Raw genomic sequence first — 16,407 nt, 5'->3', positions numbered from 1 at the left:
CCCCTATAAAATGTTTTTCAATGGTTAAATATCAATTGCTCATGTATGGACCAAGTTAATATTATAAAATGATAATTCTATGTAAATTAAATTACTTATGTAGTGCCATACCAATCAAACTTTCAAAAAATTACTTAATCTAGAAAAAAGTAGTAATTAAATTCTCATGGAGGAACAAAAGGTCAAGAATATCCAGAGAATTAATGAAAAAAATGCATAGGAAGATGCCCTAAACATACCAGATCTAAAATTATATTAGAAAACAACAGTAATCAAAACTGTCTGGTACTGGCTCAGAAATAGATTCGTGGATCAGTGGAATTAAATGGTTGCAAATGAGACAGCAGAAAATGATTATAGTTATCTGCTGTTTGATAAACCTAGAGTCCTAGAGTCCTTTCTGGATTAAGAACTCACTCTTCCATAAAAACTGCTTGGAAAACTGGAAAATAGTATGGCAGGTAGATAGGAATAGACCAACATCTCACACTTTATACATATACCAAGATAAGATCAAAATGGGTGCAGGATTTAGACAAAAAGATAATATTATAAGTCAATTAAAAGAACAAGGAAGAATTTACCTGTCAGATCTATGGAAATGACCAAAGAAGGGAAAGAGAACAATATAAAAAAAATCAACTGGATAATTTTGAATACATTAAATTAAATAGTTTTTGCACAAACAAAACCACTGCAATCAATATTATAATGAATGCAGTAAATTGGGAAACAATTTTTCAACTAATATTTCTTACAAAGGACTCATTTCTAAAATATATAGAGAACTGAGTCAAATTTACAGAAAAAGAAGTCATTTCCTAATTGAGAAATGTTCAAAGGATATGGAAATGCAATTCTCAGACAAAGAAATCAAAACTATCTATGGCCATATGAAAAATTGCTCTAAATCATTATTGATTTGAGAAATGCAAATAGAATATTCTCTGAGGTATCACTTCACACCCTGCAGACTTATCAATATTACTAAAAGCATTATTATTAATGTTAGAGGAGATGTAGGAAAACTGGGACACATACATTTTTGATGGAGTTGTGAACTGATCCAAACTTTCTGGAGAACAAATTGGAATTATGCCCAAAGGGCCATAAAAAAATGTTCAAACCTTTTGATCCTGCAATACCACTACTGGGTCTGTATACTGAAAAGATCAGGAAAAGGAGTCAAAATCTCACATGTACAAAAATATTCATAACAACTCTTTGTGTAGTGGAAAAAAATTGGATATTGAGGAAATGCCCATCAGTTGGGAAATGGCAAAACAAAATCTTGGCCAATGTATGTAATGGAACACTATTGTATAAGAAATCATGTGGAATGAGATTTCAGAAAAGCCTGGAAAGTCTTGCAAGAATTGATGCTGAGTGAAATGAGAATAATCAGAATAATTTGATACACATCAGGATGAATTTTTTATTTCAGCAGCACAATAATCAAAGACAATTTTAACAGACTTGTGAGGGAAAAATACTATCCATATCCAGAGAAAGAACTTTGGAGTTTAAATGTATTCCAAAGCTTATTTTCTTTAATTTTTAGAAGTTGTCCATGTATTATGCATTATGTAATTTTGTTATTTTTAATATTTTCTTTCTTCCTCTTTTAAGTGACTCTTCTCTCACATTTTCAATTTTGATCTATGTTTATCATGGTTACAAATTTAAAGCCTGTTTCACATTGCTTTCTCTCAGGGGAAGGGGGAAAGGAAGGGAGGGAGGTTAGAAAATTTTTAAACTCACAAATCTTTCAAAAAATTTTATAAAACCTGCCATTTTATTTGTTAAGAAATTAAATATTTATGATGAAATAATTATTTCTAAAATTCCATTAATAAAAAATAAATTAGCTTCCCAGGTGTGATAATTTCCTTATGATCAATTCTTTTCAGTAAAGAAATTTTGCAATTTTAAGGAGATGAAAGTTCAAAGTAAGGAACAATAGTAAAATAATGCCCAATTTTGTTTAATTAGATGAAGAACAAGGCTCAAATGTTGACCCAGGAAATTTAAGTATAATACATATATATTTATATTTCATTCTTATATAAATGCATTATATCTCTGTGCGTTAGCTTGCATTTGACAAATTTTAGCATTCTGTGACAGAAAAAGTTCAATCAATTTAGTATTTAAAGCATTCCACTTGCTACATTGGTATGTTCTGAGGAAATCAGAACAAATAACAATCGTTTTTATGTTTCCCAATGAGGAAAAATAGAGTAAAAATGTAGAAAGGATCCAAGAGAAATGAATTTGACACATTTTAGTTTTGTAGGAATGCTTGAGTGCTGGTGAAATTTTTCTTGTTTCATCTTTTTAATTTGTATGTGATGAGAGTTGTTCAGAAAGAACAAAAACCAATCCCTAATGAGATTGGAACCAGTTTTAAAAGAATTGAGAGCTTTTCTTTAGATAGTTTTTAATTTTCCAGAATGTCTGTTCTGTAATCCCAGTTGGAATATTAATCCCATCTACTCTTTATTCTTTCTCTTTTGGTCTGGTCAGTGAAAAGGGGAAAAAAAAGTAAAATAAATAAATAAATAAGAGTCTTTATCCCTAAATTAGTAAGGAGCAAGATTATGACTTCACAGGGATTTGGGGAATGATATTTTAAAAGTGGATGAGGTTTTGTGGAAATTATAAGAAGGTTGACTTTTTATACTGAATTTCATGTTGAAATGTCTCTGACAGAGTTTATTGTAAGAGTTTAAATATAATGCTAAAGCATTTATTACATAATTATTCATTCCACGCAGTATGCTAGTTAGAAGTTCAGATATTTGCAAACAGCAGTATTCTTTTTAAAAAACAAATATTTTTTTTTACATTTTTAAACATTTTGCATTCCAGATTCCTTCCTTCCCCTCTAACACCACCCCTCCCACTGAGAAGACAAACAATATGTCAATTAGACATGTGAAATCACTCAAAGTAGATTTCCCTTATAGCCATGGTACTCCCGCCCCCGTCTTTTTAAATTTGTGGTTTATTGGTTTGTTGATGTGAATTCTATTTTCAAGCCAAAAGTTCTGGAGAGGGGGGCCCTTAAAATATTTTCATATCATACAACTTGTTCTTTTAAAAATCTATAACAATTTTCTTTGTTTCTTCGTTTCTTTGTTTCTTTGTTTGTTTGTTTGTTTCTTTTTTTCTTTCTTTCCTTATGCCTTCCCCTCCCTAGAAATTGCAGCTAATACAATAATTGTAGTTAATACAAAGAGTATTAACCGTGTAATTATTCAGTACATATTTCATTTTTTCCTCTGGATATACAAAGTACCTTTTTAATATGCTCTATATAGTTGATTTGGTTAGCTATAATGATGAATGTAACCTTTGCTCAGTGTCTATATTTTGAAAATTCTTCATTAATTACCTCAAAGAGACATCATTTTCTAATTTATTACCTTGACAAGGACAAACAATAATTCAAGATAGTAAGCACAGAAAGGCTACAACTGATATAGTTTCATTTCTTTTTGAATAAATCATTAAATCATTTTTATGGTCATTGTTATTACTTTAGTGTTAATCCTTATGAGAAGTGTTTCTCAGCTATTAGCTTCCTCAGAGAAGTCTTGATGTCCTTGTTCCTCAGGCTATAGATGACAGGGTTTAGGGTTGGGGGCACTACTGTATAGAATATAGACAACAACAGATCTAGAACTGAGTTAGATTTCTGGGGTGGTTTTAGATTAGCAATGACAGCTGTTGTGAGAAAAATTGTGAGAACAATGAGGTGGGGAAAGCAAGTAGAGAAGGCTTTTGACCGACCCTCTGTGGTTGGAATCTTCATCACAGTGGAGAATATGGAACCATATGAGATAGCTATGGAAATAAAACTGAGAATCCCTAACGCAGTCCCAATAGCCATAGCCACATCTAAACCAATATGTACATCAGAACAGGAGAGCCTAAGTATTGAAGGGACATCACAAAAGAACTGATGGATCTCTTTGGAGTTGCAGAAAGACAGGCTGAATGTTCCACTGGAGTACAGGACTCCAAACACACCTCCACTAAGCCATGAAACAGTTGCTAGCTTCACACAAGTCCCTTTGGTCATGATGACTTCATAGTGCAAAGGCTGGCAGATAGCAACATAGCGGTCATAGGACATCATTGTGAGGAGAAAAAGCTCAGATGCTGCTAAGAAAATTACTAAAAATAACTGTATTACACATCCTATGAAAGAAATGGATCGACTGTGGGTCAGGGAGTTTTTTATTGATTTAGGGAGAGTGGTAGAAATTAGACAAAGATCTAAAAATGACAAGTTCTTCAGGAAGAAGTACATGGGGGAATGGAGGTGCTCTTAAAGAGAAATGAGGGTGAAAATGATCAAGTTCCCTATCAAAGCCACCAGGTAGATCAGTAAGAAGATCATGGCATGCAGGACCTGCAGCTCCAAGGTATTGGAAAAATCCATCAGGAGGAATCCTGTCACCATGGTGAGGTTAGTCATGTTCTGGGAGTTCTCTTGATTATCTGCAGAGAAAAGAAGCAGTTATGAAATGATGAAAATAATCAATGTCTACTCTATAATCTTATGCAAATCACAGTGCTTTGGTTTGATCATTTGTTAAATGATGAGGTGGAGTTTTATCTTATAATGTGAAACTTAGGTCCTGAAATTATTTTATGCATATTTTGACAACTCTATTTGCCCCATGGATCATTCCTTTTGAAAAAAAATATATATTTTTATTTTATACATTAAAATATCCTATTCTTAAAATGTAATGAATGGTAGAATACACCAGAAGTAAATGAGGATACAAAACAGAATATAAGTTTTAAGGGCTCTTCTCCATTCCAAAGGATCTGTGTTTCTAGGTATGGTATTCACAGTTTTAAATAAAATGATAATATATATATATATATATATATATATATATATAAAATAGCAATAATAGATATATGTATATTTACATTATCTGAACTTCATCAGTTATAGAACACTTTATCACAACCCTGTGAAATAGATTGGTCAACTAATATTATTCCATTTTGAACATAAATACCAAATATCTGTCAAGTTGTGTGACTTTCTTATGATTATTCAAGAATTGTCAGAACCAGGTAATTCACCTGCTACTTTTGATTCCCAGACTGAGTTCAAAGGTACTGTAGGTTTCCTGGACTGAGACAAACCTGAACTTTCTTTGCAAGAACATTTTTATTATTAATAAGAATGTTAGTTTTATAGATTCTCTAACTTTTTTAACTATTTCATTTCTGTTTGATGTTATTTAATTTTTTATCTTTATTTTATTAAAAATAAAGATACAAATACAGGTTACATGCAAACACAAGTTTCAGTATACACTTCTAAAAACTCGAATTTCTAATTCTCCCTTCTTCCCACACCACTTCCCCTTCTTCCCACCTCACTCCTCTCCTTTAGACCGAAAATTACTTGATAAAAATTAAAAATGTATCTTTATGAAAAACATTAGTTCAACAGTCATGTTGAAAAACTAAACATAACCACATCTCCTTAAAAAAGTGAAACCTCAAGAAAAGTAAAGTGAGGAAAAAAGTATGCTTTAATCTATATTCAGATACAGTCAGCACTATTTTTGCAATATAATATTAGTTTCCATAAATCCTTCAGAGTTCTCTTGGATCACAGCATCATGGAGAAATAGTAGATCATTTACTGTGATCATCCAGCAATATTATAGTTACTATTTATACAGCATACTTACCATTGCATCTGCTCATTTAATTTTCTTACTAAGAAACTCATGTTTATCATTTCCCATAATAGAACAGAATTTCATCTCAATCATACACACCCTAATTTGTTCAGCCATGCCCCAATCAATGGACAACTCCTCAATCTCCGACTCCCTACCACCAGACAAGAGTTGCTATAAGTATCCCTAGATACATAGGTCCTTTTCTTTATTTATTTCATCTCTTCTGGAAGATAGACCTAGCAGTGGTACCACTAGGCTAAAGGGTAGGTATAGTACCATAAGATTCTCTAACACTTTTAAGTGTGGTCCACTGCCAAGGGTGGGTAAGAAACAAAACACTGTAATATTGACAGCATCATTACCCCCAGAGTAATTGAATCATCATGCAAATGAATTCAGGCTCATGATTTTGGCACCAACCTGAGACGTTTTAATTTTATACTCTCCATTAGTCAAACTAAATGCCTCCAACAACCCAGAAGAGTCATCTTGAAATGCAAATTCATTGTCAACTAACTTCCAAATCACCTACGTTTTATTCTACTCCTTTGGTATGATGACGAATGACTATCCTTTTGGAGTCTGCTTTATCTTGCGCTAGTTAAAATACCCATCCATCTCCAAGAAGTTAGAGAGAACAGTGAAAAGAGTGCCAGACCTGCTAGTAAGGCCTGAGCCTAAATCCTGAGCTACTGACTGATCCTTGACAGATCACTGAACTTCTTATTTCATTTTCCTCATTTGTAAAACAGAAATTATAATAACACCTGTTTCACAGGGTTGATTTGAAGTTCAAATGAAGTAATAAGTATTCCTATTACTTAGCATACTACTTAGCACATGGTAAGTGTCTGATATTATCACCTTCATGAATTGATATAGAAAGGCATGAGTGAAAGCTCCTCCACTCTCATTAATGAAAGAAATGTGTAATTTGTATTCAAGCAAAGGAATAATTGTCAATATTGTTAACTAATAAATATTTCAATAACGTTTGAAAAATTGCATGCTCTTTACAAAATTCTGTCCTAGACCTTCATAGAACATATAAATCAATATTTACAATTTCAGTGCTTTTTGACTTTCCAGACTCTAAAAGAGAAAAAAAAAGATTTACAAATAACCACAAAGCTAATTAGACTGAGATAAAAGCATAAAGAGATTATTGGGATATGTGAGTTAACTTCTGATAGACAAAAAGACATACATACATGTCATTGTAAATATGTATGTATATATAAATGAGTAGCTTGATTTTCTTAATTTAAGACTATCTAGATTTTTAAAGGCAATCTTGTAAGTATTTTGATAGCAAATAAGCTGAAGCAGAGATAGAAAGTTCAATTTGAAATATGAGTTGTCCTATTTTCTAAATACAAAGACATTTTGAAAAGCCTAAATATTGATTCTAAAAGGTTTAGCTGCAATTGGAATTTGATATTTTCACTAACATATTTTAGTCTAACTCTCCCTCAGCATGTTCTTTGTCTTCCTCATATTTCTCAGTACTTTCCTTGGAAATTGCCATGCTGTGACTTTCCAAATTGGGATCTTGTATTTAACCAATTTTATCTCCTCTTTAATCACTTGATTTCTTAAATAAATGCAGATCATATCATTTAAATTTAGCTTATGCTTAAATCCTACCTTCACACCATTTCATGCTAATTGGATGCTTTTGAAAGGAGTTGATGAAAGAAAGTTATTAAGTGCATCCATTGCCAATTTTAATTTTCTAATCCCAGCAATGCAATGCTTAAACCTCTGAAGTCTAATTTCAAAAAAATCACATTCTTCACATTGTCTCTCCCCAAACTTATATACTTCCTCAATTTCCCATACTCTTATCATCCACAAGTCATAGAAATTAGGACTTCATTTCATAATTCATTTAGAAAATAGAGACTACTCCTGGTCAGTTTTACCCCCCTTCTTTTTCAGTAATAAGTCCTGGACATTCTTTATTCTCTCCTGCTTTCCTCCTTTTTGAGAATGTAATGCAATAAATTTCCAGATGCAGCTGAAAACTTTTCCATAGCTTTGATCCTTTCCCATCTTTTCTTTATTGTCTTGAATATTTTCTTCCTCAAATCTTTCACTATTCATGAATTCCTCCCCGTTATATGTAATGACACCTACTATTTCCCCATTCTCCAAAAAAATCATTAATCGTAATAATCCTCAACAAGTTATTTTTTCATCTCTCTTTCCTCTCCCTACCTGAGTCTAGAATAATGCTGTGTATTCCTTTGGAGTAGATTGCCTGTACACTCCTACTTTCTGATCCTGCTGCAACATGATCTAATCAGTCTTTTCAAATGATCCTTTCCTATACCATGAATAGAATTCTAGTCATAGAGTCAGGAAGACAGTGGTTCAAATCTGACTTCAGACACTTGAATCTTACTAGCTGGGTGACCTTGGGCAAGTCACTTTACCCTGATTACTTTACATCCAGAGTCATCTCCAGTCTTCCTGATTCATATTTGGCCACTACACTCAGATGGCTCTGGAGGAGAAAGTGAGATTGGTGCCTTAGCACAGCAGCTCCTCACTCATATGCTTATCATGGCATCACCTCCCTGATGTCATGGTCTTCTTTGAAAACAAAGGACAAACATCAAATTATTTGTTAATATATCTGATTGCCTTTTCTCTAGACTTTCTTTCAGCCACTGTGCAATATCTAACACTGCTGACCACCTTCTTTTCTTTTTTTAGTTTTTTTTTTTTTTTGCAAGGCAAATGGGGTTAAGTGGCTTGCCCAAGGCCACACAGCTAGGTAATTATTAAGTGTCTGAGACTGGATTTGAACCCAGGTACTCCTGACTCCAAGGCCAGTGCTTTATCCACTACACCACCTAGCTGCCCTCACCTTCTCCTTTTATGTAATCTCCTCTCTCTGAATTTTTGTGACCCTGCCCTGTCTTAGTCTACTTATACCTATTATATGACTCATGGTTTCTCTTGATGAATCATTCTCGCAACATGAAGAAATGTCAAAATTTTGCCATAGGCTCTCTTTTATGCTCTTCCTGCATCTTCTTTGTGATATTGTTAGTACATATATGTTCAACAATTTTGCTATGATGATTGATTTTAGATCTTTATTTCCTGACTTAGTCTCTCTCTTGAACATCAATGTTGAATCATTAATGCCTATTAGAGATTCCTATTATATATTTCAAAGTGGAAGTTCTATAGAAATCTGAAACTCAACTTCAAAAGAGAAATTATAATCTCTACTAATTCTTCCCCTCTCCTTCCTGCCACCACCATAAAAGAGAACTCTGAAGTGTGTCTTTTTTAAAAGGTTTAGACTTTCAAAACTTTACTGATATTCTTGTTATGTCTCTCATACACCATAAACATCCAATAAGTTTGCAGATCTAGTGTTTCTTTATCTCCACATAACACATTGTCTCTATTTCTCCCATTTACTCAGTTATTATATTTCAGTCTCTGATTACCCATTACTAGACTCTTTCAATAGTCTCTGAGTTAAATTCCAAGTCTCAGGTCTGTCCCCACTACCACCTATTCTTCATGCAGCTTTCAAATTCGCTTTTCTAAAGTAAAATCTGAGCATGACACTGCTCTACTCACTCAATTTCAATGTTTCCCCAATGAATACAGAATGAAATATAAACTGCAATGTTTGGCAGTCTGGCAAATCAGTACTCAAATATTCTTCTCAGTCATATTGCACACCACTCTTCTTTAAATCCCCACTGTCCAGTTCCAAATGCTTCCTTGCTGTTTCTCTTGGCATGGAATATCATTTTCCATCTCTGTGACTTTTCAAGGCTGTTTCCCATGCTTGATATGCATTTTCTTCTCACTCCAGGCTCCCAGAATTCCCAATTTTTCATGTCTCATCTAAAACCCCATTCAGAACCTAATGCCAACTTATTAATATAATCACTTTGGGAAGGTTTTGGGATTTAAATATAATTTTGTTAAAAACATGAAAGCCCCAGTTTCCATTTGATTAAATTTTAAAATTCCGTTTTCATTCTTTCTAAAACCTCCAAAATTCATCTTTCTTGGAGAATTATGAACTGATTGCCCTCCCCTGCTAAACAAAATAAAGCAGCAACAAAATCCCTAGCCTTGTAAGTTCTTTCTCAATTTAATCAATGTCTTGCCTGTTATTCTGAAGTCCCCTTGTTCTCATTTAATATTCATATATATATAATATATATATATGTATATAAAATCTAAATCTGTATCTATATCTCTGCCTATATCTGAAGGCAAGAATTGATTTGATTTTTGTCTTTGCATTCCTAGAACAATGATAAACCTAAACTAAGGACTTTATAAATGCTTGTTGATTAATTGGAATCAACTCATAAGTTTTTTAGTCAAATCCTTAAGGGCATTGGAAAAGTAAAGGTTCCCCTCCTGTAATTCCACACTTCCTGAAAGGATTAACTTTACTGTTTTATACTACCTGAAATTTTACTCTCTTTAATGATAGCTAAGTTGGATTGTAGGTTTTTATATTTTTACATTTTATTGAGATTAGATGTTGAAATGAATGTTTTGAAGGACTTGAGAAAGATTGTGTAACTTTAAAACTGGGGACAGTCGTAAGTGGGTAGTGTGGTAATTGGGGTGAGGGAAGCTAAATCTGAAGTCTGACAAAGTAGCAAGGGAGCAATATAATGGATTTCTACTATTAAAGGATAGAAAGAGAAGGTGCCAAAATTTAGGAGAGAATAAACTGGAACCATAAATATGTCTAAAGCAATCTTCTTCACCTTTTCTTACACTTTGCCCTTATCTCCATACCTGATAGCTTTTTCACAGTCACACATACAAGTTGTCAGAAATACTCTGTAGATTTACTCATATGGTCGTTCTTATTTCTGGACATTGTGGATTGATGGATGACTAAATTTCTATAATCATCATAAAGATACCTATGCATATACATTTTCAAAAGAGAAAAATCAATATTCTTACCTTGTGATTTATTTATATCATCATTAAGGGTCAGACCATGAGATCAACCTGCATTATCCAAAAGGCTTATGTGGTAGTGGGGTAATTTTTCAAATATAAAGATGGTTCATATAACCAATTCTTACATAAAGAGGTAACAAAAATTCCACTGATCTTTCTTCTAATTCCTTTTTCCAGTTTGACCCCACCATTTCCTAGACTCACTGAAAGTATTCAGGGTTTACAAAACTTACTGTCTTCTTATGTAGAATTAATATATTTCTTTTATGGGTTTTTTTATAGCATTCAAAGCATCTGTAAATGATCACATTTCCTAGAACCTAATTAACTTTTCTGGTGTTGAAATGCTTGTCAGCTATTTGCATCAATTTATTTTCTTTTAAGTATACAAGACCTCTATGTTTTGGGCATCCTCTAAGGATGATAGGTCTGGAATTCTCTAGAGGGCTTCTACAACCATTCTGTGTCATGGGTCCCAAGTCCCTGTATAACTCAAGCCCCAGAACTTTCTCACAGTATATTAATAGGACTCCTAGGGGATTGTGGAATATTATAGTTCTTTCATCCCTGGATCCGATGACTTTATAATAAAAAAAATAAATATTCCAGTGTCTATTGGATTACATTTAAAATTTATTTTATTTCTTGTCAAACTCCCCAAATTAATCATCCATGGAGAATTACTTCTGTAAAAACAAAATAATCTCACCACTATAATATAAACATTTCAAATGTGAGGAAAGTTTTCCCAGAAAGGTGATTGTTATTGATACAATGCACAATTGTATAATTTTCCATTTATTAAAAATGGGATAGATTTTTAGCTCTGATAAATTGACACATTTGTTTTCTTTGTATTTCCAATGCTTGGTACATTGTAGGGCATAGAGTTACAGAAAGAAGTCAATATGCCACCCATTTCAAATGTTTTGATAGAGAGGAAATGCTCTTATATATGTTTTACTAAGTAAAGTCCCCTCATGGGGGCAGTTAGGTGGCATTGTAGATAGAACACAGGTCCTGGGGTTCAAATCTGGCCTTAGACTCTTAGGGTAAATCACTTAATCCAATTGCCTTGCAAAAAAACAATAATTCTCTAAATTTCTTATTACTTTTCTCCTCTTTGCTGGATAATTTTTACTAATTTTTCACATAAAACACTTACTCTATTGATCTTTCCCTAAGTGGTCTAACCATTCTTTCTTTTGGGTGCTTCATTTTTTCATCTCTCTCTCTCTCTCTCTCTCTCTCTCTCTCTCTCTCTCTCTCTCTCCGTACACACACACACACACACACACACACACACACACACACACACACACACATATATATAATCTACATATATAGATAAAAAGATATGTAGCTGTCCTTTCATGTATCAATCCTTTTATCTCTCTGCTATTTTATTCTTTGAATAATGTAGTGATCTCGCTCTCTTTTTGCATATTCCAGTATTAGGATTTATGTTATAAATTTTCAATTATACATATGAGATCAAATGTTCTTTTAATTTTGAATTAAATGTTCTTGTTTGAACATTTTTCGTTTCCTAACTTAGGAGAATTTGTTTATAAAATTTTAGCCCATAGGGGCAGCTAGGTGGTACAGTGGATAGAGCACCAGCCCTGGAGTCAGGAGTACCTAAGTTCAAATCTGGCCTCAGGCACTTAATAATTACCTAGCTGTGCGACCTTGGGCAAGCCACTTAACCCCATTTGCCTTGCAAAAAAAAATTTTAGTACATGAATTTCTTTTTATTCCTTGGACCTTGTATTGTGGCCTTCCTATGTCTTCAGCAGCTGTCTTTCCCCATTTTACTTTCCCCTTATATCTAGTCTGTTGATATTCATATAAAATTATTTTCTTCCATTTTCTCTTTTAGATGTTTTTCTTTCAACTGCTACTTTGAGTTTTTAGAAAGTATACATTTGAAGAGTTGAAATCTATCTAGAACTATACAGTTTTGGTTCGCTTTCAACTTGAAGGTTTTTATTTATTTTTTCACTTTCTGAGAGGAGTTTAAGTATAAGTTTGATAGGAGATCCATGAATGAATGAATGAATCAATTGGTGAAACAAAAGGCAGTTATTCAGTCTTTATTGTGTTCATGAATGCTGAGTATTAAATTGTTAAATGATAGAGTCTATGTTCTTAAGGAATTTATATTCTAATATAGGTAAATAATGCATATAAAAGAGTAATGGTTAAGATAAATAATTTTGCTTTCAGTATTCCCTGTGATCAGGTTTGTTTTTTAAAGGAGTTAGTTGACATGAATGACAGTAGAACTGATGCCAACAACATGACTGAATTGTGTATTTAAAATAAATTAGTTTTATTGAGAAATTTTTTTCAATGTGTTTCCACATATATTTTCACGGTCATTCTTTTGTGACTTTCAAACAATTAGTCCTGATTTCTCTTTAAAGAAGGGACTACTCTATCTTCTTCTTAAAAATTTTTTTAAATTTATTTTAGGCAATAGGATTAAGTGACTTACCCAAGGTCGCACAGCTAGACAATTATTAAGTATCTGAGGTCGGATTTGAACTTAAGTACTCCTGACTCAGGTTCAGTGCTCTATCCACTATGCCACCTAGCTGCCCCAGCCCTACTCTATATTGAAACAATTGCTACCTGCCTCTGTCATTTTATTTTCTATGAAATTAATAACCCATCATCAATTAGAATCCAGACTTTTTATTTCCTCATTCAGGGAACAATCCCTGTAGGTCAGTCTGCTGAGCCATGAAGAGCACAGCTGATAGAGGAAATTGCCTTTATCCTTGCGGTACATAGTCCTTGATCTTTGGCAGGCCCCACCTAACTAGAAGACCTTACTTTTTTTTAGGTTTTTACAAGGCAATGGGGTTAAGTGGCTTGCCCAAGGCCACACAACTAGGTAATTATTATGTGTCTTAGGCCGGATTTGAACTCATGTACTCCTTACTCCAGGGTCGGTGCTCTATCCACTGTGCCACCTAGCTGCCCCTAGAAGACCTTACTTCTAAGTAAGTGAAAAAAAAAAGAATCTAATCTATATGGATTCTTACATTGAGGAAATAAACCTGTGTACTTACATCCCTCTATTGGAGTTTAGAGTCTTATAGGAGTAAACCAATCAGGGTAGTCTGGTGAAGATGGATTCTTCATTTCTGGTATTTCCTTAATATCAGCTTTTATTTATTTATTCATTTGTTTGTTTGTTTGTTTGTTTATTTATTTATTTGGTTATTTGGTTAGTTATTTAGTCAGCTAGTTAGTTTCATCCATATATGTATGTATATTTTTAAGTTACAAAATTTTATTCCACCCTCCCTTACAACCCTACTCCCCTCAGCAGCAAACAGTCAGTTTGCATTGTACATACATATTTTTGATAAACATGTGTACAGATTAGTTATTTTAGGAATGAGGAATTAGGATTAAGGGAAAGAGATGCATAAGAGATAATTTTTATAAAGTGTTCATCAGATTCTGAAGGATTGTCTTATTTTTGTGTGTGTCTTTTGTTTTGTTTTATTTTTTTCCCTGTGGATGGTGATAACATTTTCCATAGCCAATCTAATACAGTTGTCCTAGTTCTCTGAACTGTTGAGAATAGCTGCTTCCAACAAGGTTGTTCATCTCACAATGCTGTGGTTAAAGTGTACATTGTTCTCTTGGCTCTTCTCCCTTCCCTCAGCATCTAATCCTGTAACTCATTCCATGCTTCTCTAGATTCTAACCATTTATGGTTTCTTATAGAACAATAATATTCCATAGTATTCATATTCCATAACTTGTTTAGGCATTCCCTAATTGATGGACACACATGGATTCTTTTGTACAAAATCCTGGAGGTGCTAAATCTCATGATCTAGCCTCCATAATAGCAGGAGGAACTGAAGTCATTAGCCTTCCAACCTCATTTATTATTAACCAATTGGAGTTGATCTTCACCTATCAAGAGTACCCACTTTCCAAAAGATATTCAAAGAAACTACCGATCATAAGTTTATTGATTATCAGTTAACGCAATTAATTCATTGATTCTTACTTAGAAAATATGTATTCCTTATTTTTCTTTGTAACATGTCCTAGTTATGTACCCTGTGCCTGTTCCTCTATTTTCATATCTGTTAATTGAGGGGAGTTACCATCAATGATCTTAGACGTCCCTTCTAATCCTAAATATCCCCTTCTATTATTTATATGAATTGTTATGGCAGGGAATGGAGGGATGTGCCTTAAGTATCTAACTACAAATAGAGACTCTCCAAATTCATCATCATCATCATCATTATCATCATCATCATCATCAAGGAACTGTTTGGGATGGTATCCATAGTTCAACCCATATCCATGCTTCCTGCTCTTACTGTTTACTGAGAAATTATATGCCAACCAAATCCTTTCTTCTATTTTATCCATAATTGTTTGTTCCCTTGGCCATTAACATTAGTCCTGATTAAAAAAAAACAATCAAACAAACAAACAAAAAAAAGAAACTAGATATCCACAGAAATGTTAAGGACAGAATAACAAAGAAAACTGGGTGTTGAATAGCTCTTTAAGAGTCTGGTGAGTCTGGTGCAGTGGATAGAGGACAGGTCTTGGAGTCAGAAGGACATGAGGTCTAATCTGGATTCAGATACTTGACTCTTATTAGCTGTGGGACCTTGGGCAAGTCAATTAACCCTTATTGCCTCATATCCAGGACCAACTCCAGTTGTCCTGATCCATATCTGACCACTGGACCCAGATGGATCTGGAGGAGAAGATAAGGCTGGTGACTTAGCATAGCACCCCCTGATTGAAATCCAATTCATGTGCTTGTCATGGCATCACATCCCTGATTTCATGATCTCTTTGAACATGAAGGACAAACACTATTAAGAGCCTGCTTTCCTACTCTCCAAAGGACAATATGTAACTACTTTATGCATCTATAATTGTTTACTAATATGTACACGAATGATTATATACATATACTTCCTGAAATAATCATTGACTCTCACATTCAGGATTGACTCAAAGGAATGCTAATGGTACAAGAATTTATTTCAGAGCATGATGCAAAATATAAAAGATGTCTATAACAGTTTCAGGCTATATATCATGAGAAAGATTTGTTTATTGCAGGGAAAAAAAACAACCACATACATAGTTCTGGTATGTCCTGTCACACACAAAAAAAAACCCAAAACAAAAACAAAACCAAATGTGTTTGCACTTAAGGAGATATTACGTTCCTGAATCACTTACTCACCCAAATAATCTGTTAATTTTAGCATCTGACTCTGTATACTCTTCCCAATATGCAAGCAAAGAGATAAGACTGAGAACACATAGGGATTTATTTATTGCATTTAAAAAATAATTGGGAGTAATATCAAAGAACATAGAAATTCATGATAATTAAAAGTGAGTATCACTTCCCAGTGGCCTATTTATAGCTGATCTGTGTTAGGCATTACAGTTTTTTAAAAAAAGATTTCATTTATTTTGAGTTTTACAATTTTTCCCCATTCTTGCTTCCCTCCCCCACTCCCCCACTCCCCCACCCCCACAGAAAGCATACCTACCACTAGTCTTTACATTGGTTCAATGAAATTCATTGATCTCAGTTGAATATGATGAGAGAAAAATTATATCCTTAATGAAGAAAAATTTAGTATGAGATAGCAAAATTACCTAAGATAACTTTGCTTGTTTTACAGATTTAAAG

At 33.5% G+C, this 16,407-nt stretch overlaps 1 pseudogene; it reads right to left on the bottom strand.

Moving 5' to 3' along the window:
* Positions 1-3,556: 3,556 nt before the first annotated feature.
* Positions 3,557-4,486, bottom strand: LOC141489740 (olfactory receptor 14A2-like; annotated as a pseudogene).
* Positions 4,487-16,407: the final 11,921 nt, after the last annotated feature.

This window comes from Macrotis lagotis, chromosome 5, assembly GCF_037893015.1.
Source record: "Macrotis lagotis isolate mMagLag1 chromosome 5, bilby.v1.9.chrom.fasta, whole genome shotgun sequence".
Taxonomy (NCBI): domain Eukaryota; kingdom Metazoa; phylum Chordata; class Mammalia; order Peramelemorphia; family Peramelidae; genus Macrotis; species Macrotis lagotis.
This window is presented reverse-complemented; position numbering and strand designations above follow the sequence as displayed.